This window comes from Salmo salar, chromosome 17 (assembly GCF_965601325.2).
Source record: "Salmo salar chromosome 17, fSalSal1, whole genome shotgun sequence".
Classification (NCBI taxonomy): Eukaryota; Metazoa; Chordata; class Actinopteri; order Salmoniformes; family Salmonidae; genus Salmo; species Salmo salar.
Genome location: NC_138307.1, coordinates 24,765,001 through 24,789,408, shown reverse-complemented (window position 1 = coordinate 24,789,408; position 24,408 = coordinate 24,765,001). Strand labels below are relative to the sequence as shown.

Below are 24,408 nucleotides of genomic sequence, written 5' to 3'. Positions count from 1 at the left end.
CCTCTCTATAACAGACCCCTTCTCTAAACCAGACCCCTCTCTAAACCAGACCCCCTCTCTATAATAGACCCTCTCTATAGCAGACTTCCTCTCTAAACCAGACCCCCTCTCTATAACAGACCCCTCTCTCAGACCAGTCCTCCTCTCTATAACAGACCCCCTCTCCATAACAGACCCACTCTCTATAACATACCCCCACTCTATTACAGACCCCCTCTCTACACCAGACCCCCTCTCCAAGACCAGACCCCCTCTTTATACCAGACCTCCTCTCTATACCAGACCCCCTCTCTCAAGCAAACCCCCTCTCTCAAGCAAACACCCTCTTTATAACAGACCTCTCTATAACAGTCCTCCTCTCTATACCAAACCCCCTCTTCCTACCAGACCCCCTCTCTATAACAGACCCCCTCTCTAAATCAGACCCCCTCTCTATAACAGACCCCCTCTCTATAACAGAACCCCTCTCTGTACCAGACCATTCTCTTAACCAGACTCCCCCTCTATAACAGACCCCCTCTCTATAACAGACCCCCTCTCTATAACAGACCCCCTCTCTATAGCAAACCCCCTCTCTATAACAGACTCCCTCTCTATGACAGACTCCCTCTCTATGACAGACTCCCTCTCTATGACAGACTCCCTCTCTATGACAGACTCCCTCTCTATGACAGACTCCCTCTCTATAGCAGACCTGTTCTCTATAGCAGACCTGTTCTCTATAGCAGACCCCCTCTCTATAACAGATCCTCTCTCTATAACAGACCCCCTCTCTATAGCAGACCCCCTCTCTATAGCAGACCTGTTCTCTATAGCAGACCTGTTCTCTATAGCAGACCCTCTCTCTATAACAGATCCTCTCTCTATAACAGATCCTCTCTCTATAACAGACCCCCTCTCTATAGCAGACCCCCTCTCTATAGCAGACCCCCTCTCTATAACAGATCCTCTCTCTATAGCAGACCCCCTCTCTATAGCAGACCCCCTCTCTATAGCAGACCCGTTCTCTATAGCAGACCCCCTCTCTATAACAGACCCCCTCTCTATAACAGACCCCCTCTCTATAGCAGACCTGTTCTCTAACAGACCCCCTCTCTATAGCAGACCCCCTCTCTATAGCAGACCCCCTCTCTATAGCAGACCCCCTCTCTATAGCAGACCTGTTCTCTATAACAGATCCTCTCTCTATAACAGACCCCCTCTCTATAGCAGACCCCCTCTCTATAGCAGACCTGTTCTCTATAGCAGACCCCCTCTCTATAACAGAACCTCTCTCTATAGCAGACCCCCTCTCTATAGCAGACCCCCTCTCTATAGCAGACCCCCTCTCTAGCAGACCCCCTCTATAGCAGACCTGTTCTCTATAGCAGACCCCCTCTCTATAACAGATCCTCTCTCTATAGCAGACCCCCTCTCTATAGCAGACCCCCTCTCTATAGCAGACCCCCTCTCTATAACAGATCCTCTCTCTATATATCAGATCCCCTCTCTATAGCAGACCCCCTCTCTATAGCAGACCCCCTCTCTATAGCAGACCCCCTCTCTATAACAGACCCCCTCTCTATAGCAGACCCCCTCTCTATAGCAGACCCCCTCTCTATAGCAGACCCCCTCTCTATAGCAGACCCCCTCTCTATAGCAGACCTGTTCTCTATAGCAGACCCCCTCTCTATAACAGATCCTCTCTCTATAACAGACCCCCTCTCTATAGCAGACCCCCTCTATAGCAGACCCCCTCTCTATAGCAGACCTGTTCTCTATAACAGATCCTCTCTCTATAACAGACCCCCTCTCTATAGCAGACCCCCTCTCTATAGCAGACCCCCTCTCTATAGCAGACCTGTTCTCTATAGCAGACCCCCTCTATAGCAGACCCCCTCTATAGCAGACCCCCTCTCTATAGCAGACCCCCTCTCTATAGCAGACCCCCTCTCTATAGCAGACTCCCTCTTCATAATAGACCCCCTCTCTGTAATACAGATACATTCTCCATAAAGCCTACATACAACCAACCTAGGCCCTGTTCAGTGGGGAAGAAAATGTTAGTGGAATGACAAGAAATGATCTGAACTCCTCCAATAACAACACATATTTTTCATTTTCAACTGCAAAACATTTTGCTATGCTGGTTCCCGCTGAACGCAACCTAGTATAATTGGAGCCAAGTGGGCCATTCAGAAACATCGTGGGATGGTTCGGTTCTCACAGTTCAGTCAGGCATGTTAACCATCACATCGTTTAACCAAGGAATCTTTCACCCACATGATCTTTAACCTAGCCCACTAACTATAACCACTTAGCCGTTCTTTAGAACAACAAATCATTTTTTCCCTTTCCTTCCCTCCAGGCCTCCACCTACATATATCATTCCATAGATATATCATTCCATAGATATATCATTCCATACATAAATCATTCCATACATATATCATTCCATAGATATATCATTCCATAGATATATCATTCCATACATATATCATTCCATAGATATATCATTCCATAGATATATCATTCCATAGATATATCATTCCATAGATATATCATTCCATAGATATATCATTCCATACATAAATCATTCCATACATATATCATTCCATAGATATATCATTCCATACATATATCATTCCATAGATATATCATTCCATAGATATATCATTCCATACATATATCATTCCATACATAAATCATTCCATACATATATCATTCCAAACATATATCATTCCATAGATATATCATTCCATAGATATATCATTCCATACATATATCATTCCATACATATATCATTCCATAGATATATCATTCCGTAGATATATCATTCCATACATATATCATTCCATACATATATCATTCCATACATAAATCATTCCATAGATATATCATTCCATACATAAATCATTCCATACATATATCATTCCATAGATATATCATTCCGTAGATATTTAATTCCATAGCTATATAATTCCGTAGATATATAATTCCAAGCTTAACATGCAGTTTAGCTGCAGAAGTTGTATAACGCTGAAATCTCTCTCTCACTAACCATCCATTGTAATGGAATCATATTCCCAGAGGATACACATGGTAAGCAAAACGGACATTGTGGACACGTTCCTCTGCCCAGGTGTTGTTGATACTTGCAAGAGCTTACAACACCTGGATAGGTATTTTACCTATCAGCTAACCATCATATGTTATAGCAATCTGGTGCCCTACGGCATAGTCGATGACGTGGCACGCAACCATTGGGTTTGGGGAAAAGGCGTTCGGTCACGGCTCAACCCTGCAACCAGGAAACAGCCATTGTAGCCGAACCCTGATCGATCTATAGAACTGCCCAGTTGTTGACTGAGCGGACTGGTGGGAGTTTCTAAAACTAATGCAGATCGATGACATGTCAATGAAGCCTCGCAATTTCCTAATTCAGATGTCTTTCCTCTGTTTTCTCTGCAGTAGAGAGAATACAATGACCCTTCAGGTGACCGTGAGGTCTCTGTGTTGGACACTACACTCAACACTTGTTCATGCTCAGTCACATTACCAGATTACTAAAATGACACAAACGTTCCTGACTGTGATATACTGACCCCCTATTTCTATGTGGTCCTGTCTTGATGTTTTATAGGGACTCCCTATTTCTATGTGGTCCTGTCTTGATGTTTTATAGGGACTCCCTATTTCTATGTGGTCCTGTCTTGATGTTTTATAGGGACTCCCTATTTCTATGTGGTCCTGTCTTGATGTTTTATAGGGACTCCCTATTTCTATGTGGTCCTGTCTTGATGTTTTATAGGGACTCCCTATTTCTATGTGGTCCTGTCTTGATGTTTTATAGGGACTCCCTATTTCTATGTGGTCCTGTCTTGATGTTTTATAGGGACTCCCGATGTCTATGTGGTCCTGTCTTGGTGTTTTTGCTTACTGTCTATATTATAATATTATCTATATCTATAATATATTTAATATATTCTGTATTAGAGCCACTCCTCCTCTCTGGGAAGAATTGGACTCCTTCCAAACATGATTAAAAGGAATGGGCAGGACTCCACTGGCCCCGTAACCCCCAAATTCCACCCGGAACAAAGAGGGTCGCAAAACAACAGCCCTCCTCCTAAACACATCGCTCTAAAATGAACTTCTGGGCTTCCTCAACCCTCACTGCCCAACTAGGCTGCTGTATGGGGCTGTATTATTAGGTTACAGCTAACTAATAAAACCCATACCCTCAGAGTCTGAACAGGGGTGTCCCACATTCTGTTAGGTCAACTGAAATGTGACTATAAATATTTCCTCAACGCCAAGAAATGTCTGAGGCGGTGTGATGTTTTTTTTGGTATTTTTTCCCTCCAAGGTCCTTGCTCCTCGTGTGAAAGCCTCCTCTGTTTGACTTGCCAAGTATCTGCCAATGGTGGCTCTCTTTTACAAGTGAATGGACTCAGTTTAGCCACAGTTAAAAGACACACTAACATGCCATGGCCGGACCACAATGGCTGCGTGGGTCATTTGCCAAAGCTAATGATGCTACTTTGGCTGGACTAGCCTAGGAGACTAGGGAGGGAGATAACCGAATGATAAACAGGACTAGACTGGGGAGAGATAACAGAATGATAAAAGGGCTAGACTAGGGGATGAGATAACAGCATGATAAACAGGACTAGACTGGGGAGAGATAACATAATGATAAACAGGACTAGACTGGGGAGAGATAACATAATGATAAACAGGACTAGACTAGGGGGGAGATAATATAATGATAAACAGGACTAGACTAGGGGGAGATAACAGAATGATAAACAGGACTAGGAGGCTGGGGGAGATAACATAAGGATAAACAAGACTAGGGGGAAGATAACAGAATGATAAACAGGACAAGACTAGGAGGGGAGATAACAGAATGAGCAACACGACTAGACTAGGGGGGAGATAGCAGAATGATAAACATGACTCGACTAAGGGGGAGATAACAGAATGATAAACAAGACTATGGGGGAAATAGCAGAATGATAAACATGACTAGACTAGGGGGAAGGTAACAGAATGATAAACAGAACTAGACTGGAGGGAGATAGCAGAATGATAAACAGGACTAGGAGGCTGGGGGGGAGATAACAGAATGATAAATAGGACCACAGCTGCACTGCTCTCTCCCTCCCTCTTATCTGCATATCTGCACTGTTCAACGTTGGTCTTTCTTCTGCTTCAATTCACATGAAGGAAACATTTGAATAAACTGGCTAAAAAAATCTGTGATGCAACATGGATTAGACACGTACGCACATAGAACATTACAAAGATATAACAAAGTGACAAAGGAAGATTTAAAAATAGACACTTGAAGAGATGATAACAAAAGGTTTTGACAGTAGAGCAGTGTAGTTGGTCAAATCAGAGAACCCTTGTGTTTACGACTCTAAGCAGAGTACTGGAGGCTACAGCCCAGTAAGCAAAAAAACAAAGACATATATTTTTTACGTATTTTCAACCAGAAATATGTTTTTCAACATCTTTTGCTCATAGGGAGAGCATTACAAAGATTAAGTTATTACATCACACCCTGCAACTACAGTTTGTCCAACTAGGAGTACAACAGATCAGATCAGCACACGTTTTGATTACCAGTGCCTGGAAGACCATTTCATATTGTTTATCTATCCAGCATGGCTGCTGCAACAGTAAAGCTTTTTTTGTGCCATAATTTAAAACAAAAATGAATTGCATTATAATGCATTGCATGATCATGTTTAGTAATACACGGATGAGAATAACATCTTCTGAATAAAAAGCTTCTAAAGGATATAGCAAGTGCAACGTGTGACCCTTTGCCTTAATATGCGCACTTACAGCAGCTGTAGAGACAACACAGACATTAGCCATGGATCCACCCTGTGCCCACCCGCTCCTCTCCTCCCCTCCTCATTCCAGCACACATCCTTCAGTCAGACAGACAGGAGAACAAAGGGCATCGTTCACACAGTAGGAGAGCCCTGGGGTGACAGCACAGAACGGATACTGATCAAAACGGTTACACTGACAGACAACAGTGTGTCCAATAACATCCGGTTTGTAGACGCAAGAGAGAGGGGGGTGTTTGTTTCTGGCTGGGGGGGAGGGGAGGGGGGGGGGGGGTACAGTGATATGGGAGTGATGTTCATCAGGGTTGGGGTCAGTTCCATTTCGAGAAATGTCAGACAAATATTTCTTACTGAAAAGCCATCATTTAACTGAATACATCCTAAACTTCCTAAATGAGCTGAAATTTGAAATGGAATTGACCCCAGCCCTGATGACCATGTGTCCACCACAGAGAGAGGAAGGGGGAAAACAGACAAACCAGGTCACATGGACAGTCCTTCACTGGCCAATGAGGGAGGGGGAAGCAGCACAGCATCACCAGACACTCATTCTGAGAGGGAAAGACTGGCACCTACATTAAAGAGCAGCAGTAAAATAACAATAGTGAGACTATATACAGGGGGTACCGGTACAGAGTCAATGTGGGGGGGGGGGGGGGGGGGGGGGTTGGTCGAGGTAATTGAGGTAATATGTACATGTAGGTGGGGGGCAATGCAAATAGTCTGGGTACCATTTGATTAGATGTTCAAATAAACCAGAGCATATTTTCATGTATCAACCCTCCAGAAACCTTTAAGGAGGGGGAGAGAGAGAGAGAGAAAGAGAAAGAGAGAAACATTGCAACTCATCAGCACACAAACTGGCTAGCCGCTCCCTCCACTGCAAAGGGGGAGTTGGGATTCGGGGTGATGTTGTGAGCGGCAAAGCATTCCTCGCTTGTGAAAAACAAACCGTTAACTTTCTCAATGGAGTGGGGGTGTGAGTGTGTGCAGAGAAAGAGACGGGAGGAAGGAGGGATGGAGGGAGGGGGGCATGGGGATGCCCAACTGTGCCCGCTCTGAGCCAGACAGAGAGGTTGGGGGGAGGAGGATGGGGGAAGGGAGGAGGGGGAGAGGAGGAGGATGGGGGAAGGGAGGAGGGGATTGTTTATTCCCTGGACCATTAATACAGTACCTCCTGCCTCTCTACAGTGCCTTCGGAAAGTATTCAGACCGCTTGACTTTCACATTTTGTTAGGTTATAGCCGTATTCTAAAATTGATTAAAGATTTTTTTACCCTTATCAATCTAGGTGTTAGACCCCATAATGACCAAGCAAAAACTGTTTTTTTGAATTTTTTGCAGATTCATTACAAATAAAAAACTTAAATATTACATTTACATAAGTATTCAGACACTTTACTCAGTACTTTGTTGAAGCACCATTGACAGCGATTACAGCCTTCAGTCTTCTTGGGTATGACGCTACAAGCTTGGCACACCTGTATTTGGGGAGTTTCTCCCATTCTTCTCTGCAGATCCTCTCAAGCTCTGTCAGGTTGGATGGGGAGTGTTGCTGCACAGCTATTTTTAGATCTCTCCAAAGATGTTCGATCGGGTTCAACTCTGGCTGGGCCACTCAAGGACATTCAGAGACTTGTCCCAAGCCACTCCTGCGTTGTCTTGGCTGTGTGCTTAGGTTCGTTGTCCAGTTGGAAGGTGAACTGTCGCCACAGTCTGAAGTCCTGAGCTCTCTGGAGCAGGTTTTCATCAAGTATCTCTCTGTACTTTGCTCCGTTCTTCTTTGCCTCAATCCTGACTAGTCTCCCAGTCCCTGCCACTGAAAAACAACCCCACAGCATGATGCTGCCACCACCATGCTTCACCGTAGGGATGGTGCCAGGTTTCCTCCAGATGTAACGCTTGGCATTCAGGCCAAAGAGTTCAATCTTGGTTTCATCAGACCAGAGAATCTTGTTTCTCATGGTCTGAGAGTCTTTAGGTGCCTTTTGGCAAACTCCAAGCGGGCTGTTATGTGCCTTTTTACTGAGGAGTGGCTTCTGTCTGGCCACTCTACCATAAAGGCCTTATTGGTGGAGTGCTGCAGAGATGGTTGTCCTTCTGGAAGGTTCTCCCATCACCACAGAGGAACTCTGGAGCTCTGTCAGAGTGAGCATTGGGTTCTTGACCACCTCCCTGACCAAGGCCCTTCTCCCCCGATTGCTCAGTTTGGCCGGGCAGCCAGCTCAAGGAAGAGTCTTGGTGGTTCCAAACTTCTTCCATTTAAGAATGATGGAGGCCACTTTGTTCTTGGGGATCTTCAATGCTGCAGACATTTTTTGGTACCCTTCCCCAGATCTGTGCCTCGACACAATCCTGTCTCGGAGCTCTACGGACAATTCCTTCGACCTCATGGCTTGGTTTTTGCTCTGACATGCACTGTCAACTGTGGGACCTTATATAAACAGGTGTGTGCCTTTCCAAATCATGTCCAATCAATTGAATCAACTTTAGAATAAGGCTGTAACGTAACAAAATTTGGAAAAATTGAAGGGGTCTGAATACTTTCCCAAGGTCCTGTATGACAGGAAGTCAGGTTTACACAGACACTACTGCTATAGCAGTTGTTGACATCACACCTTAGTAAGGGCTGTTCTCTGACAACTGTCTGTCTGTCTGCCACTCTGTACTCACTTACCACTGCTGCCTTCTCCCTACCACTTGAAATGAAATGAAAGAAATGGGAACTAAACTGTCAACCGAAGGGCTGCTGGTCAGATCCCAGGTACATTTTCTGCCGCTGTACCCTCGAGCAAGGGACTTAACCCCAGAATTGATCTTGTGTCTCTCAGTGTGTGTGTGTCTGGGGGGAGTTGGAAAAGGCAGAAGATTCATTCCCATCACACAATGGACAGTAAAGTATCTATCGGTACTGCTCAGCACAGGAGTGGCAATAACACAGCAGGTATATACAGCACATACACTGATTATACTGCTCTCCTGCGTTGTCCACTGACAGACTGAACACTAGCTCTGTTTCCACCTTTTGAATTGGCTGGACAACACAATGGTGTGAAACACCCCCAGACTGTAACACCACACAGTAAGCACACTATGCAGCTCATACTATCAGGGCACAAGAAGAGACCCAGATGCAGACACAGGAGCCAGATGCTTAGCGTCTTTGTAGTTTAATTATAATCCAAAAAGGAGTAGGCAAGAGAATGGTCATGGACAGGCAAGGCAAAAGGTCAAAACCAGATTCTGAGTCCAAGAGCTAAAGAGTGGCAGACAGGATCGATGTCAGGGCAGGCAGAAGGGTCAGGCAGGCTAGATGTCAGGGCAGGCAGAAGGGTCAGACAGGCTCGATGTCAGGGCAGGCAGAAGGGTCAGGCAGGCTCGATGTCAGGGCAGGCAGAAGGGTCAAGCAGGCTAGATGTCAGGGCAGGCAGAAGGGTCAGGCAGGCTTGATGTCACGGCAGGCAGAAGGGTCAGGTAGGCTCGATGTCAGGGCAGGCAGAAGGGTCAAGCAGGCTAGATGTCAGGGCAGGCAGAAGGGTCAGACAGGCTAGATGTCTGGGCAGGCAGAAGGATCAGACAGGCTAGATGTCAGGGCAGGCAGAAGGGTCAGGCAGGCGGGTACGGAGTCCAGAAAAAAGGGTCAAAACCGGGAAGACTAGAAAAAGAGAATAGAAAACAGGAGCACAGGAAACCACGCTGGTTGACTTGAAAACATACAAGACAAACTGGCACAGAGAGACAGGAAACACAGGGATAAATACACTGGCGAAAATAAGCCACACCTGGAGGTGGTGAAGATAATCACAAGGACAGGTGAAACAGATCAGGGCTTGACACATACACTGAGGCAACAAGCAAGTGACCAAGTAGGCTGGTGGAACATGGTGTGTGTGTGTGTGTGTGTGTGTGTGTGTGTGTGTGTGTGTGTGTGTGTGTGTGTGTGTGTGTGTGTGTGTGTGTGTGTGTTTGATGGCTCCATACTCTCTCTGGATTTTCTCAGAAACTGTTCAGAGTTCAACGAAGATGATAAAATGGTTAAGGTTGAGTTTGAAGATTGATGAGAGGCCTGCATTTCCTCATTTCTAAATGAACACATTGTGAAAAACTAATTAAATGAGCAGGCGCACCAGAAGCTTTGGTCTAGTGTTAATTACAGTAAGCTCAATTAGCATGCGCTGCAGGGCATTCTGCTAAGGGGGATAATATACCAAGGTAGCAAGTGTGTGTGTGTGTGTGTGTGTGTGTGTGTGTGTGTGTGTGTGTGTACATGACTAAGCCACTCATTATCTACACAGCAGGATGGTGATAGGGAATAGTAACTGATCCAGATCCCCAATTAATACTGTTCAGACATGATCTATCTAATGTACTGGGCAAATAGGCAGATAGGCTAACAAATATCCAGCCACATCAGATCAGCGTTTCCAACCAAGTCAATCACTTAACAATCTCATATGCCTAGTTAAGTAAAGTTGAAATAAAAAATAAATACAAAAATCTGATATAGGGCAGTTTATCTCTCTGTAACAACACAAGTAGTCCTGCATGCGTGTCTGGTGAGAAGAGGGTTACAGCAGATTACAACAGCCCCCTATATGTCTGGTGAGAAGAGGGTTACAGCAGATTACAACAGCTCCCTATATGTCTGGTGAGAAGAGGGTTACAGCAGATTACAACAGCTCCCTATATGTCTGGTGAGAAGAGGGTTACAGCAGATTACAACAGCTCCCTATATGTCTGGTGAGAAGAGGGTTACAGCAGATTACAACAGCTCCCTATATGTCTGGTGAGAAGAGGGTTACATCAGATTACAACAGCTCCCTATATGTCTGGTGAGAAGAGGGTTACAGCAGATTACAACAGCTCCCTATATGTCTGGTGAGAAGAGGGTTACAGCAGATTACAACAGCTCCCTATATGTCTGGTGAGAAGAGGGTTACAGCAGATTACAACAGCTCCCTATATGTCTGGTGAGAAGAGGGTTACAGCAGATTACAACAGCTCCCTATATGTCTGGTGAGAAGAGGGTTACAGCAGATTACAACAGCTCCCTATATGTCTGGTGAGAAGAGGGTTACAGCAGATTACAACAGCTCCCTATATGTCTGGTGAGAAGAGGGTTACAGCAGATTACAACAGCTCCCTATATGTCTGGTGAGAAGAGGGTTACAGCAGATTACAACAGCTCCCTATATGTCTGGTGAGAAGAGGGTTACATCAGATTACAACAGCTCCCTATATGTCTGGTGAGAAGAGGGTTACAGCAGATTACAACAGCTCCCTATATGTCTGGTGAGAAGAGGGTTACAGCAGATTACAACAGCTCCCTATATGTCTGGTGAGAAGAGGGTTACATCAGATTACAACAGCTCCCTATATGTCTGGTGAGAAGAGGGTTACAGCAGATTACAACAGCTCCCTATATGTCTGGTGAGAAGAGGGTTACAGCAGATTACAACAGCTCCCTATATGTCTGGTGAGAAGAGGGTTACATCAGATTACAACAGCTCCCTATATGTCTGGTGAGAAGAGGGTTACAGCAGATTACAACAGCTCCCTATATGTCTGGTGAGAAGAGGGTTACAGCAGATTACAACAGCTCCCTATATGTCTGGTGAGAAGAGGGTTACATCAGATTACAACAGCTCCCTATATGTCTGAGCTACAGGCCAGGGACATCTGGTTGATCAGTATTGTTTTTCCTAGCCCTCCTCCAGTCTCCTCTGGTAAGGGAACCTCCCAGCCCCCCACCTAGCCCTCCTCCAGTCTCCTCTGGTAAGGGAACCTCCCAGCCCCCCACCTAGACCCCCCTCCAGTCTCCTCTGGTAATGTATCCTCCCAGCCCCCCACCTAGCCCTCCTCCAGTCTCCTCTGGTAAGGGAACCTCCCAGCCCCCCACCTAGACCCCCCTCCAGTCTCCTCTGGTAATGTATCCTCCCAGCCCCCCACCTAGCCCCCCTCCAGTCTCCTCTGGTAAGGGAACCTCCCAGCCCCCCACCTAGCCCCCCTCCAGTCTCCTCTGGTAATGTATCCTCCCAACCCCCCACCTAGCCCCTCTCCAGTCTCCTCTGGTAATGTATCCTCCCAGCACCCCACCTAGCCCCCCTCCAGTCTCCTCTGATAGGGGATCCTCCCAGCCCCCCACCTAGCCCTCCTCCAGTCTCCTCTGGTAATGTATCCTCCCAGCCCCCCACCTAGCCCTCCTCCAGTCTCCTCTGGTAATGTATCCTCCCAGCCCCCCACCTAGCCCCCCCTCCAGTCTCCTCTGGTAATGTATCCTCCCAGCCCCCCACCTAGCCCTCCTCCAGTCTCCTCTGGTAATGTATCCTCCCAGCCCCCCACCTAGCCCCCCCTCCAGTCTCCTCTGGTAATGTATCCTCCCAGCCCCCCACCTAGCCCTCCTCCAGTCTCCTCTGGTAAGGGAACCTCCCAGCCCCCCACCTAGCCCTCCTCCAGTCTTCTCTGGTAATGTATCGTCCCAGCCCCCCACCTAGCCCTCCTCCAGTCTCCTCTGGTAATGTATCCTCCCAGCCCCCCACCTAGCCCCCCCTCCAGTCAACTCTGATAGGGGATCCTCCCAGCCCCCCACCTAGCCCCTCTCCAGTCTCCTCTGGTAATGTATCCTCCCAGCCCACCACCTAGCCCTCCTCCAGTCTCCTCTGGTATGGTATCCTCCCAGCCCCCCACCTAGCCCCCCCTCCAGTCAACTCTGGTAGGGGACTGCATGCTTCACAGTTGGGTGTAGTTTGATGGCTAAAGATTTTGCTGGTGTACTCATGTCTGACACACAAGTGTGTTTGTCTGCGTGTGTGTGTGTGTGTTTGTCTGTGTTTGTAGGTGAGCGTGTGTGTGAGGATTTACAGTGTTAAAACATCCTTAAACCTCAGACCCCCAGAAGGACCTGATTGAGGTCAGTTAACAAAACAGTCCTCCAGGAGAGACAAGAAGGACAACAGAGGGAAAATAATATTCAAACAAACAATGGGGTGCATACAGGCATGTGTGTGTGGTGTGTGGTGTGTGTGTGTGTGTGTGTGTGTGTGTGTGTGTGTGTGTGTGTGTGTGTGTGTGTGTGTGTGTATTCATGCGTGTCACTTGGTTAGGTTTACATTGAAAGTCCTAAGGGAACATAGGCTAATATTTACAGTAATAGCGTTGAGGTTTTAAATTATTTATATCATTCCAATTCAGTATGTTTGTAACGATTCTCATTGGTGGTAGGAAGAGTAGACCAAAGCGCAGTGTGGAAAGTGTTCATGATTACTTTTATTCACCAAACACTTAAACAAAATAGCAAAAGGCAAAAACGAAAGCGCACAGTTCTGTCAGGCACAGACACTAAACAGAAAACAAGATCCCACAAAACCCAAAAGGAAAATGACAACTTATATATGATCCCCAATCAGAGACAACGATAGACAGCTGCCTCTGATTGGGAACCACACTCGGCCAAAAACAAAGAAATAGAAAACATAGACTTCCCCACCCGAGTCACCCCCTGATCTAACCAAACAGAGAATAATAAGGATCTCTAAGGTCAGGGCGTGACAATGTTTAGTTAAATCTATAAGGGAACATAAAGACAACCATTAGACAACATGAATAAAGATAGTGGGTCAATCTGTGTGCAACAAAGAAAAGTCTCATGTTTTCTAACCACTGGGAAATTTGTGTCCAATGTTGGAAATGGTTGTCCACTTTTACAGGGCTGTTTTTTAAATTAACTAGGCAAGTCATTTAAGAATAAATTCTTATTTTCAATGACGTTCTAGGAACAGTGGGTTAAACACCTTGTTCAGGGGCAGAACGACAGATTTGTACCTTGTCAGCTCGGGGATTCGAACTTGCAACCTTTCAGGTTACTAGTCCAATGCTCTAACCACTAGGCTACCTGCCGCCCCATTTTGTCACTTGTCTGATGGGCTTAGCATCTGCAGCCATTCTTATGGTGTATGGATTCCCTCTGAGTGAAACACCATGGGGTTGAAGGTCAGGAAACTTCAAACTAGCAAGAGAGGAGAATATGACAGAGGCAACAATGAAAACAACGCAAAAAGTTCTGTTGAAACTTTATATATAAAGTTGAAGTTTAAACACAATGTTTGTGTGTGTTTATGTTTGCATTAAGGCATGTGTGTATGAGTGTGTGTGTGCATGTGTCCGCATGCGTGTGTGTGTCTATGTGTGCGTGCTTGTGTTTGCGTATGTGTGTGTGTGTGTGTCTAGTCCTCTGGTGGTTTGGGAGCTTGGTCTGGAGGCCTGGTGTGTGTGTCTAGTCCTCTGGTGGTTTGGGTGCTTGGTCTGGAGGCCTGGTGTGTGTGTCTAGTCCTCTGGTGGTTTGGGAGCTTGGTCTAGAGGCCTGGTGTGTGTGTCTAGTCCTCTGGTGGTTTGGGTGCTTGGTCTGGAGGCCTGGTGTGTGTGTCTAGTCCTCTGGTGGTTTGGGTGCTTGGTCTGGAGGCCTGGTGTGTGTGTCTAGTCCTCTGGTGGTTTGGGAGCTTGGTCTGGAGGCCTGGTGTGTGTGTCTAGTCCTCTGGTGGTTTGGGAGCTTGGTCTGGAGGCCTGGTGTGTGTGTCTAGTCCTCTGGTGGTTTGGGTGCTTGGTCTGGAGGCCTGGTGTGTGTGTCTAGTCCTCTGGTGGTTTGGGAGCTTGGTCTGGAGGCCTGGTGTGTGTGTCTAGTCCTCTGGTGGTTTGGGTGCTTGGTCTGGAGGCCTGGTGTGTGTGTCTAGTCCTCTGGTGGTTTGGGAGCTTGGTCTGGAGGCCTGGTGTGTGTGTCTAGTCCTCTGGTGGTTTGGGTGCTTGGTCTGGAGGCCTGGTGTGTGTGTCTAGTCCTCTGGTGGTTTGGGAGCTTGGTCTGGAGGCCTGGTGTGTGTGTCTAACAACAGCATAACCTTCAGAGAGAGACAGAGAGAACCCCACTGGGAGGCAAGGCAGGAGAAACAGTCTGTAAATACAGACCAATACAACATATTACTGGGAGGAGAGATGGAGAGAGAGAGAAAGGAGAGAGTGGGAGAGAGATAACGAAAGATAGAGACTGAACATGGAGAGAGTGACAAGAGTTATGGAGATACATATTTTCTCTTCAGTCAAATATCAGAGGGAAGGTGAAAAAAAACAGATGATCTGTTCACAAGATGAACTACCTACTATCCATCAGCTGTTTCAACTAAACACAGAGAGAGAGAGAAAGCCAGAGAGAGAGAGAGATGGAGAGATAAAGAAAGCTCTAGTACTCTCCTCTGTATTGTAACACAGTAAAGAAAGGATAGGAGAGGAGAGGAGAGGAAATGAGAGGATAGGAGAGGAGAGGAGATGATCATCAAAAATATTCTGGTGGAAGACATGATTGTTTATGTTTTATTTCCACATGGTGTGCAATCTCCCTGATTTTTTTCACTTCCAAATTGATTTCCCAGATTAATTAATTTGTAAAGCCATTACCTAAAGGTGGACATTTAATTTGGGCCGGAAATCAACGCCATCGCTCTAGGGAGCAGGAATAAGCCTCATTAATGTGTAAATGAAGGCGTGCGTGCGTCACAAAGACAATACCAAATCTGATTAGCTTTGAGAAATATTAGTTTACCTTTTTGAAATTACAATTTATCATTATGCCAAAGTGTCAGTTGTAAAAGGTCAGATCTTTCACCTGTGACAGAGCACATCCAAAGCCCAGCTTAGAAGTGGCTAACAGGAAGTCTCAAAGGGCAGGACAGTGACAACAACACGTCTACATTGAGACACAAACCCCTATGATGTGTCATTGTACTACAAGACACACACACACTTAGGCTGCAGTCTGAGTCTCCCAACCAAGGAATTAAATGCCAATCTAAAAGGAAAACACAAGGGCATCGTAGAATGACCCGCTGCTCAAACACATATAATAGCAATTCACGGTGACCATAAATCACGTCAGCTGAAAAAACCCTCCACTTGGCCCGTATGTCCAGCAGAGCAGAGACAAATAGTCTCCAGCGATTGAACTCCTAACCTTGAAAGATGCGGGAGGCGGCTCATTCATCTTAGCTTGGCTCGGTAGACTACCCCAACCCCAAGAGACTGTGGGGGCCTGTTGCTTTTGCTAAACTTTCAGCCCAACCCCAGAGTGGCAGTGTAAAGTGATTTCACAGTGCTGTTGTCATCACCTTAGGTTGAGAGATAGAGTTTGTAGCACAGCCAGACACTTAGGAGGACAACTCTTGCAGATAAATCGAAGTGGAAATGGGGGAGAAAATAGAGTAGTCAGATAATGTTTATTACTTCAGTAAGACTTTTTGACATATATAATCCTACCTCAGTAGGACTTCACTTAAAGCCAACAAGCAGGTATAACGCTTCATTAGTTGTTATAAGCATGCATGACCCTTCATAATGCCTTATTTGACTTAGTTACCATTACTTGGAAACTACAGCTTATTCCACACACATTTCCAGTCTTTCTCTCTGGTACCTGATACCTAAAATGTTATTTTCCAAACACATTCCTAGCACTACACAAACCTGCTAAGCCTACTTACAGCTGTAAAGTGTGGATTGTCTTCAGAACAGGTCAGGTCTTGCCATCACTAATCTCTCTCTCTCTCTGTCACCAGAGACAGAGGGTGAGAGTAGCTGGTCAGGATGCATACAGTATCACAGGAGTCAAGGCTAGGTCAGGGTTGACAGTGAGCCGTTAGTCTTCCTGTCTGACCCTTAGCTCCATACCTTCGCTCCTCACGGGGTCAACAACTTTAACTCAAGTAAGTCAAGACCCTTAGCTAAGGTGTCTTAAGTGGATCCATTACAGACAAAACAATCATTTAAGGAGACAAGAAAGTATGACCTCATTTCCTTAGGAAATGGATCTAAATATCGAGCACTCATCGGGTGAGGGCAATAGGCCTGACATCCAATCGGATACATTCTGTTAGGAAGAACAAGTTATTGGCACTTGGACATCAGAGCCATTGACTAAAGAGCAAGCAACTACTGTCATGCTGGGTGGGTGTAACCCTATCTTAATTACATGTTCAATTTAAAGGCTTTATTGGTATGGGAAACATATGTTAACTTCACCAAAGCAAGTGAGGTAGTGTAATGGCTGTCGTCGGATATAGACCAAAATGCAGCGGGGAAATGTGCACTCATCTTCTTTATTATAATCGGACAAGAAGGAGAACCAAAATAAACACGTACACAAAGAAAACACAACGACTATTCACAGGCTGGTAAGGCACAAGGCTATACACAGAACAATCTCCCACAAAGCACTCAACAAACACATACCTATATATAAGACTCTCAATCAGAGGCCACTAGAAAACACCTGCCTCCAATTGAGAGTCCAACCCCAATTAACAAAACATAGAAATACAAAAGACTAGACAGAACATAGAAATACACTAACATAGAACAGTGCCCAAAAAAAACCCGGAATACATAAATCAAATACCCTACTAAACAAACCACCACCCCGAACCACATAAAACAAATACCCTCAGCCACGTCCTGACCAAACTACAATAACAAATAACCCCTATTACTGGTCAGGACGTGACAGTACCCCCCCCCCCCCCCCCCCCCCCCACAAAGGTGCAGACCTCGGATGCACCTCACACAAAAAACAAAATACCCCAAAACAAACATAAATCCCCTAAACTAAAGGGAGGGAAGGGAGGGTAGCTGCCGTCAACGACGGCACCTGTGCTACACCCCCCCACCCCAACCCACCTATACTGGAGGTGGCTCAGGTTCTGGTCTACAGCCACCCAGACTGTAGGCATACTCGCTTGGTTCTGGACCGTAGGCAGACTCACTCGGTTCCGGGCCGTAGGCAGACTCACTCGGTTCTGAGCTGTAGGCAGACTCACTCGGTTCGGAGTTATAGTCAGACTCGCTCGGTTCCGGACCGCAGGCAGACTCACTCAGTTCCGGACCGCATGCAGACTCACTCGGTTCCGGACCGCAGGCAGACTCACTCGGTTCCGGACCGCAGGCAGACTCACTCGGTTCCGGACCGCAGGCAGACTCACTCGGTTCCGGACCGCAGGCAGACTCACTCGGTTCCGGACCGCATGCAGACTCACTCGGTTCCGGACTGTAGACCCATTCACCCCTCTCCGAACTGTGGGCCGTCTCACTCGGTTCTGCACAGTGGGCCGTCTCCGTTGGTTCCGAACTGTAGGCCGTCTCACTCGGTTCCGGGCTTAACACTCTTACCGGATACTCTGGACGGGGCACTGTCGTCGGATACTCTGGACGGGGTACTGTCGTCGGATACTCTGGACGGGACACTGTCGTCGGATACTCTGGACGGGACACTGTCGTCGGATACTCTGGACGGGACACTGTCGTCGGATACTCTGGACGGGACACTGTCGTCGGATACTCTGGACGGGACACTGTCGTCGGATACTCTGGACGGGACACTGTCGTCGGATACTCTGGACGGGACACTGTCGTCGGATACTCTGGACGGGGCACTGTCGTCGGATACTCTGGACGGGGCACTGTCGTCGGATACTCTGGACGGGGCACTGTCGTCGGATACTCTGGACGGGGCACTGTCGTCGGATACTCTGGACGGGCACTGTTTCCGGACACTCTGGACAGGGCACTGTTTCCGGACACTCTGGACGGGCACTGTTTCCGGACACTCTGGACAGGGCACTGTTTCCGGACACTCTGGACAGGGCACTGTTTCCGGACACTCTGGACAGGGCACTGTTTCCGGACACTCGAGGCTGGGCTGATGCACTGGAAGCCTGATGCGTGAGACTGGTAGTGGAGGTACCAGCCTGGGGACACGCACCTCAGGGCTAGTGCGGGAAGCAGGAACTGGCCGAGTGGAACTGGTATTACGCACTGGAAGCCTGATGCGTGAGACTGGTAGTGGAGGTACCAGCCTGGGGACACGCACCTCATGGCTAGTGCGGGGAGCAGGAACGGGCTGAGTTGGACTGGGCTGACGTATTGGAGGCCTGGTGCATGGTACGTGGTACATTTCAAATGTCATATTATGTCTATAAACAGTGTTGTAACAATGTGCAAATAGTTAAAGTACAAAAGGGAAAATGAATAAACATAAATATAGGTTGTATTTACAATGGTGTTTGTTCTTCACTGGTTGCCCTTTTCTTGTGGCAACAGGTCACAAATCTTGCTGCTGTTATTGCACACTGTGGTATTTCACCCAATAAATATGGGAGTTTATCAACATTGGATCTGTTTTCAAATTCTTTGTGGATCTGTGTAATCTGAGGGAAATATGTGTCTCTAATATGGTCATACATTTGGCAGGAGGAAGTGCAGCTCAGTTTCCACCTCATTTTGTAGGCAGTGTGCACATAGCCTGTCTTCGCTTGAGAGCCAGGTCTGCCTACGGTGGCCTTTCTCAATAGCAAGGCTATGCTCATTGAGTCTGTACAGAGTCAAAGACTTCCTTCATTTTCCTCTCTCTCTGACTGTTATACCCTTTACACATTACTGAGCCGAGCTGAACCGAGCTGTGCTAGCCTTACCCATTTACCATAGTTGCTGGAACTGTACTGGAATGGAACTGTACTGGAATGGAACTGTACTGGAATGGAACTGTACTGGAACGGACAAAAATATCTGAGCCATCACAGTACGGTTGGTTTGACCAGCAGAGCTTCCTAGACCCTTCAGATACAACAGTCCAGGGACCTCCCCTGGGAAACCTCCCCTCACTTTCCTCTGCAGAGGCATCAATGGGGCCCTTGTCCGACAGCATAGCACTCCACTGTGAGCCAGGGGTATCGCACACCGAAATATTGTCCTTGACTTTTACTTCAAACATTGGGATAACCTGACTTCAACAAGCGTGGCTGTGTGGCCTTTGACCCACCTCTTGGGAGTGTCAACGTTTACCTTGCTACTCTGGTAATATAGTCGCACACACACACACACACACACACACACACACACACACACACACACACACACACACACACACACACACACACACACACACACACACACACACACACACACACACACACACACACACACACACACACACACACACACACACGCGCACTCATCTGAGCCCTCTTAGTGAATGACATGGTCAGTGCAAGGTGACCACCATAGCCCACCTGGCTAGGTGACCCTCCCTCCCTCTCCTCCCCCCTCCCACCATCCCAGTAAAACAGCAGTGGAGAGAGAGAGGGGAGCTGTGGTCTCTGGCTTACCTACTCACTATACAGTGCACTACTTCTGACCAGAGACCCTTGTCTAAAGTAGTGCACCACAAAGGGAATAGGGTGCCATTTCATAATCAGCCTGTGGCAGTCTGTCTAGCACTAAAATTATTTAATGGCTGCTTCCACTTTGAGCCGCATATTAAAGGCTGTATTCTGTAGACCTGATGCTGAGAGAGTGCAACGTTGTTTGTCTAGGCCAGGTGATTGCCATACAGATGTAGGATCTTCATTTGATCACCCTGTTGCAGGATAACTTTCCTGCAATGCAGAAAATGTTAAACTTTTAGTGTATTTGAGGTTTAAAAAGGCTTCTGAAGTTTGTAAATTCCACTTTGACATTTTTTACTTGACGAAAAATGTTTTAACCCATACAAAAATGTCCATTAATAATAATCCACATTTCACATGTCCTGTTCCTGCTGTAGTAAACTGGCTCAAATTAACATCCTACTGTATACATGTACATACACATTAAATACACATTTAATCCAACCTGTAAATGTAAACGGGAGATGAGAAATTACTAGGAATGAAATGGGGAAGTGAAAGAGGTCACAGAGGTTGAGTTTTGTGGGGATGGGGGATTTTATCAATGAATCATTCAACAGTCTTACTGTATTATTAATGTAGTGGAAGGGGAAACTGTCCTCTAGATTTGACCGTTTCCCATCAAACACCAGAGACCTACAGAGCAAGAATCACAATCCCAAATGCAATGGAGTCACAGTTAGTCTGTTACAGCAGATCACTGAGAGGTGTGTGTGTGTGTGTGTGTGTGTGTGTGTGTGTGTGTGTGTGTGTGTGTGTGTGTGTGTGTGTGTGTGTGTGTGTGGTGTGGTGTGGTGTGGTGTGGTGTGGTGTGTGTGTGTGTGCGGGCACGTGCATGCAAGCAAGTGAGCGAGTGTGTGTTGACAGGGGACGTTCTCCGATGAGAAACACACAGATGTAACTAAACACATGGATAAGTCATGGCACCAAGCCGTACTCAAATACATCAGAGGTACTTTTCTGAACAGCCTGGGGAGTAGTATTTTTGTTTCTGTGTTGTTGGGACAAGAGCTGAAGCGATTGAGCAGAGAAACACTACTCCTGAGACCTAAGAATACGCAGGCAGGCAGGCAGGCAGGCAGGCAGGCAGGCAGGCAGGCAGGCAGGCAGGCAGGCAGGCAGACAGACAGACAGACAGAGCGACAGACAGGCAGAGCGACAGACAGGCAGAGCGACAGACAGGCAGAGCGACAGACAGGCAGAGCGACAGGCAGGCAGAGCGACAGGCAGGCAGAGCGACAGGCAGACCAGAGCTGAGCCCCGCAGGTCCAAGACATTAAATCTCTGTTGTAGCATACTCCACCAGCCAATAGTTTTAACATGTAGTAACAAGCATCTCCCTCCTCTCATCTCTCCACTTTCCTTTCTCAACTCTGATCATGTTGTACACAGACATGCTACCAGAGTTGTTAAGAATGGAATATAATTAATGTCTCTCTCCTCCTCTCTCCTCAGGTCTTGTAGTTGACTGCTGTACTGCTCTTGTCTGTGGAGGTGCGCCAACTCACAATGGACACAAGTGCTTCTCTACCCTGACCTTTTCTAGCCCTTATCACTGAAGCTCATGTTCCACTTTTGTAGCCAGGTAGGACAGGGTGAGGGGCAGTAATTTCATCTTTTGTGAACAGATCTGATAAGGTGAACTGGACTTGCGCTGAGGGAGATCAGTGAGCGAAGCTATTGAATCATCAATAGGTCTGTTTAGAACAGATAGAACAGAGGACACAGAGAGCTGTGGGTTGGCAGCGCACTACATTGCTGCCTGCCATAAGATGAGGGACGGTGTCTGACAGACCAACCAACCTGCACATGTCCTCTATGATTATTGTTATTGGTATTGTTCAATGTAGGGTTATTTTGACCCTTTATTATTGTTGTTACTGTTGTTCCGTTGACAATATTAATTATTATTATTAATTATGTTAATATTGTACATCTCCAAAGTAAGCTCTGGCCGTATGTACATTGGTACGTCATGCCAATAGAATAGAATAGAATAGAATAGAATAGAGAGAGAGAGAGAGAGAGAGAGAGAGAGAGAGAGAGAGAGAGAGAGAGAGAGAGATGTTTGGATGCCAATAAAGGAATTGAATTGAGAGGTAGAGAGTGCCACAAACCAGATCTTTGCCCCAAAGAATACAGTATACACTCATTGAGAGATATATACATGATATATCATCACAGATTACATTCCAGATGAGAATTTACAGAGAATGAGACAACTTTAGACACATTCTAGCTGTATTCATGCAACATCATGAACCAGCCATTAGGTGTGATATTAAAGCCATTAGGTGAGGAAGAAATACATTACAGTGCTATTTTCAAACACCTTGATAAACTCTCGTTGTCTACTGGTGCATAAAACACTTTAGACATACAGTATTAACACAAATACTGTAAGCCCAGAGACTACTGTAAACCCAGAGACTACTGTAAACCCAGAGACTACAGTAAACCCAGAGACTACTGTAAACCCAAGGACAACAGCTGCTCAACTCTGCACTCTATCGACGAGTGGCAATAATTAACCTAAATTGTGAGCAAAGTTGCAAAGTTTGGGGCAACATGAATGTTATATGGCCTAGAACAGAAAAGAAAAGGACAATTCTGTCCTGGGCTGCGTCGTAAAGATGTGCATTATACTGTATCTAATGCCCTAAAGCAGTGCGCAGAATGATCAGACAGTCTTACTCTAGTGGTATGATTCCAACCGCTTGCCTTTTGTCTGTCGGGCCAACATCTTGCGCGCATAGGTAGCCTAAAATCCATTCGGAATCAACCGAAAATCCCATAACAGAATTGATCTGAAAAATGTATCGAAGGGACAGTACATTGACGCAACACAAGGCGTCCTATAGTCAAATAACAAAGATTATACCGCGTTTGTCATTCAGATAACACCATTTATATGAAGTTGCTTGTTCAAAGTCAATAATTATTTGACATAAGCATATTCTACGAAATGGAAATACGGTTACTCAAATATGTTCAAATTGCCTTTCAGTCAAACTTTCCAGAAAACTAAGTTAATTCAATTGCTGTCTCACTACCATTTTTTTTTTCATTTTTTTTTTTACAAACCTTACCTTTCTTTATTGGTGCATTTATGTTGCTGGGGAAAGTTAGTTTCATACGAAGGCTTAAGCGGAGCGCGTTGGCCTATACACAGTAGCCTATACGAGTATCCACTGTCCTGTGCGTGTCTCTCTCCTACCAAGTGGCTATCTGCCTGGCTGGCTTTGCAGGCGCTGTGATGTTGTGCGGAGATCCCACTACAGCTGTTAAAAGGGGAGTTTTGAACCTACGAATCGGTTGAGGGTGTTTTAAATCTCAAATTAAGGACATGTTTGTTACAATTTAATTGTAGGTAGGCTAACTTTTAACCACCCAGAGCCTTTTTCTTCAAACTAATTTCTCCAGTCATATAATTGTCTTTCGATTCTATTCAGAGTGAGAGATGCGCACCCCCCTAGATAGAATGGTCACTCTCGATGTAAGGGCGTGATATGGTTCTAATTGATATTGATAAGGCTACTTGACAGAACGGTGGCTTTTATACTTTGTCTCCTAATATACATTTCTTCTGGTAGTAATAGGACATTCTACTAACAGTTATAACTACGTTTTTGTATTACTATTATTACAAATGCTTTATTCATGGGAAATGTAAAAAAATATTTAGCAAATGTCAGCAAAAAGCTTAATTAAAAGTGTTGATATTATTCAGTCACACACGTTGCTGTTATCCAAAAAAATGTAACTTTTAATGATAATACTGGGAGGAAAGCTGTTTTAAAAAAAGTGTTTTAAAGAAGAAACCAGTTCTATTGACTTTCCCTTCTTCCTTTTCTTTCGGTCAGTGGCTGCGCTACAACATCCAGAACGGTCTCCAAGTCCCCAACCATTAAACGGGTAGAGAACCCGAATGTGGATCTAAATGTGTCCCCAAAATGCCCCAAAACTTTTCCACTTTCATATCCTAAATAATAACAATAAAATAGTAATACATGGGATTTAAAGCACCTTTCAGAAGGCTGTGTGGGTAGTGTTAGTCACAACTGGGGCTGGGTGCAGGCTGGGGGATATCTGAAGCTGCTGGCAGATGTATTCAATTTTTGACTGAAAAAAGTCCAGAAATGTATTACAAGGCTGTAAAGAGCCAGTGAGGGGGAGGAATCCAAAGGCCTGAGTAGTCTGTTGATGGTGGAGAAAAGGCTTCTGGGATTGCCTTGGCCATTATTGATGAGGTTGGAGTAGTAGATTGATTTGGCCTGGGAGAGAGCATCATTTAGTCCTCCAGG

At 46.0% G+C, this 24,408-nt stretch overlaps 1 protein-coding gene across 2 annotated transcripts in view; it reads right to left on the bottom strand.

Moving 5' to 3' along the window:
• LOC106575804 (semaphorin-5B) overlaps positions 1-23,355 on the bottom strand; it is a 93,107-nt gene extending 69,752 nt beyond the window's left edge. The window contains exon 1 of one of the 2 annotated variants that reach the window (XM_082963644.1): positions 23,194-23,355. The gene's annotated coding sequence lies outside the window, so the exon portion shown is untranslated. The remainder of the gene's footprint in view (positions 1-23,193) is intronic. The other variant, XM_082963645.1, reaches the window with a different exon arrangement.
• Positions 23,356-24,408: the final 1,053 nt, after the last annotated feature.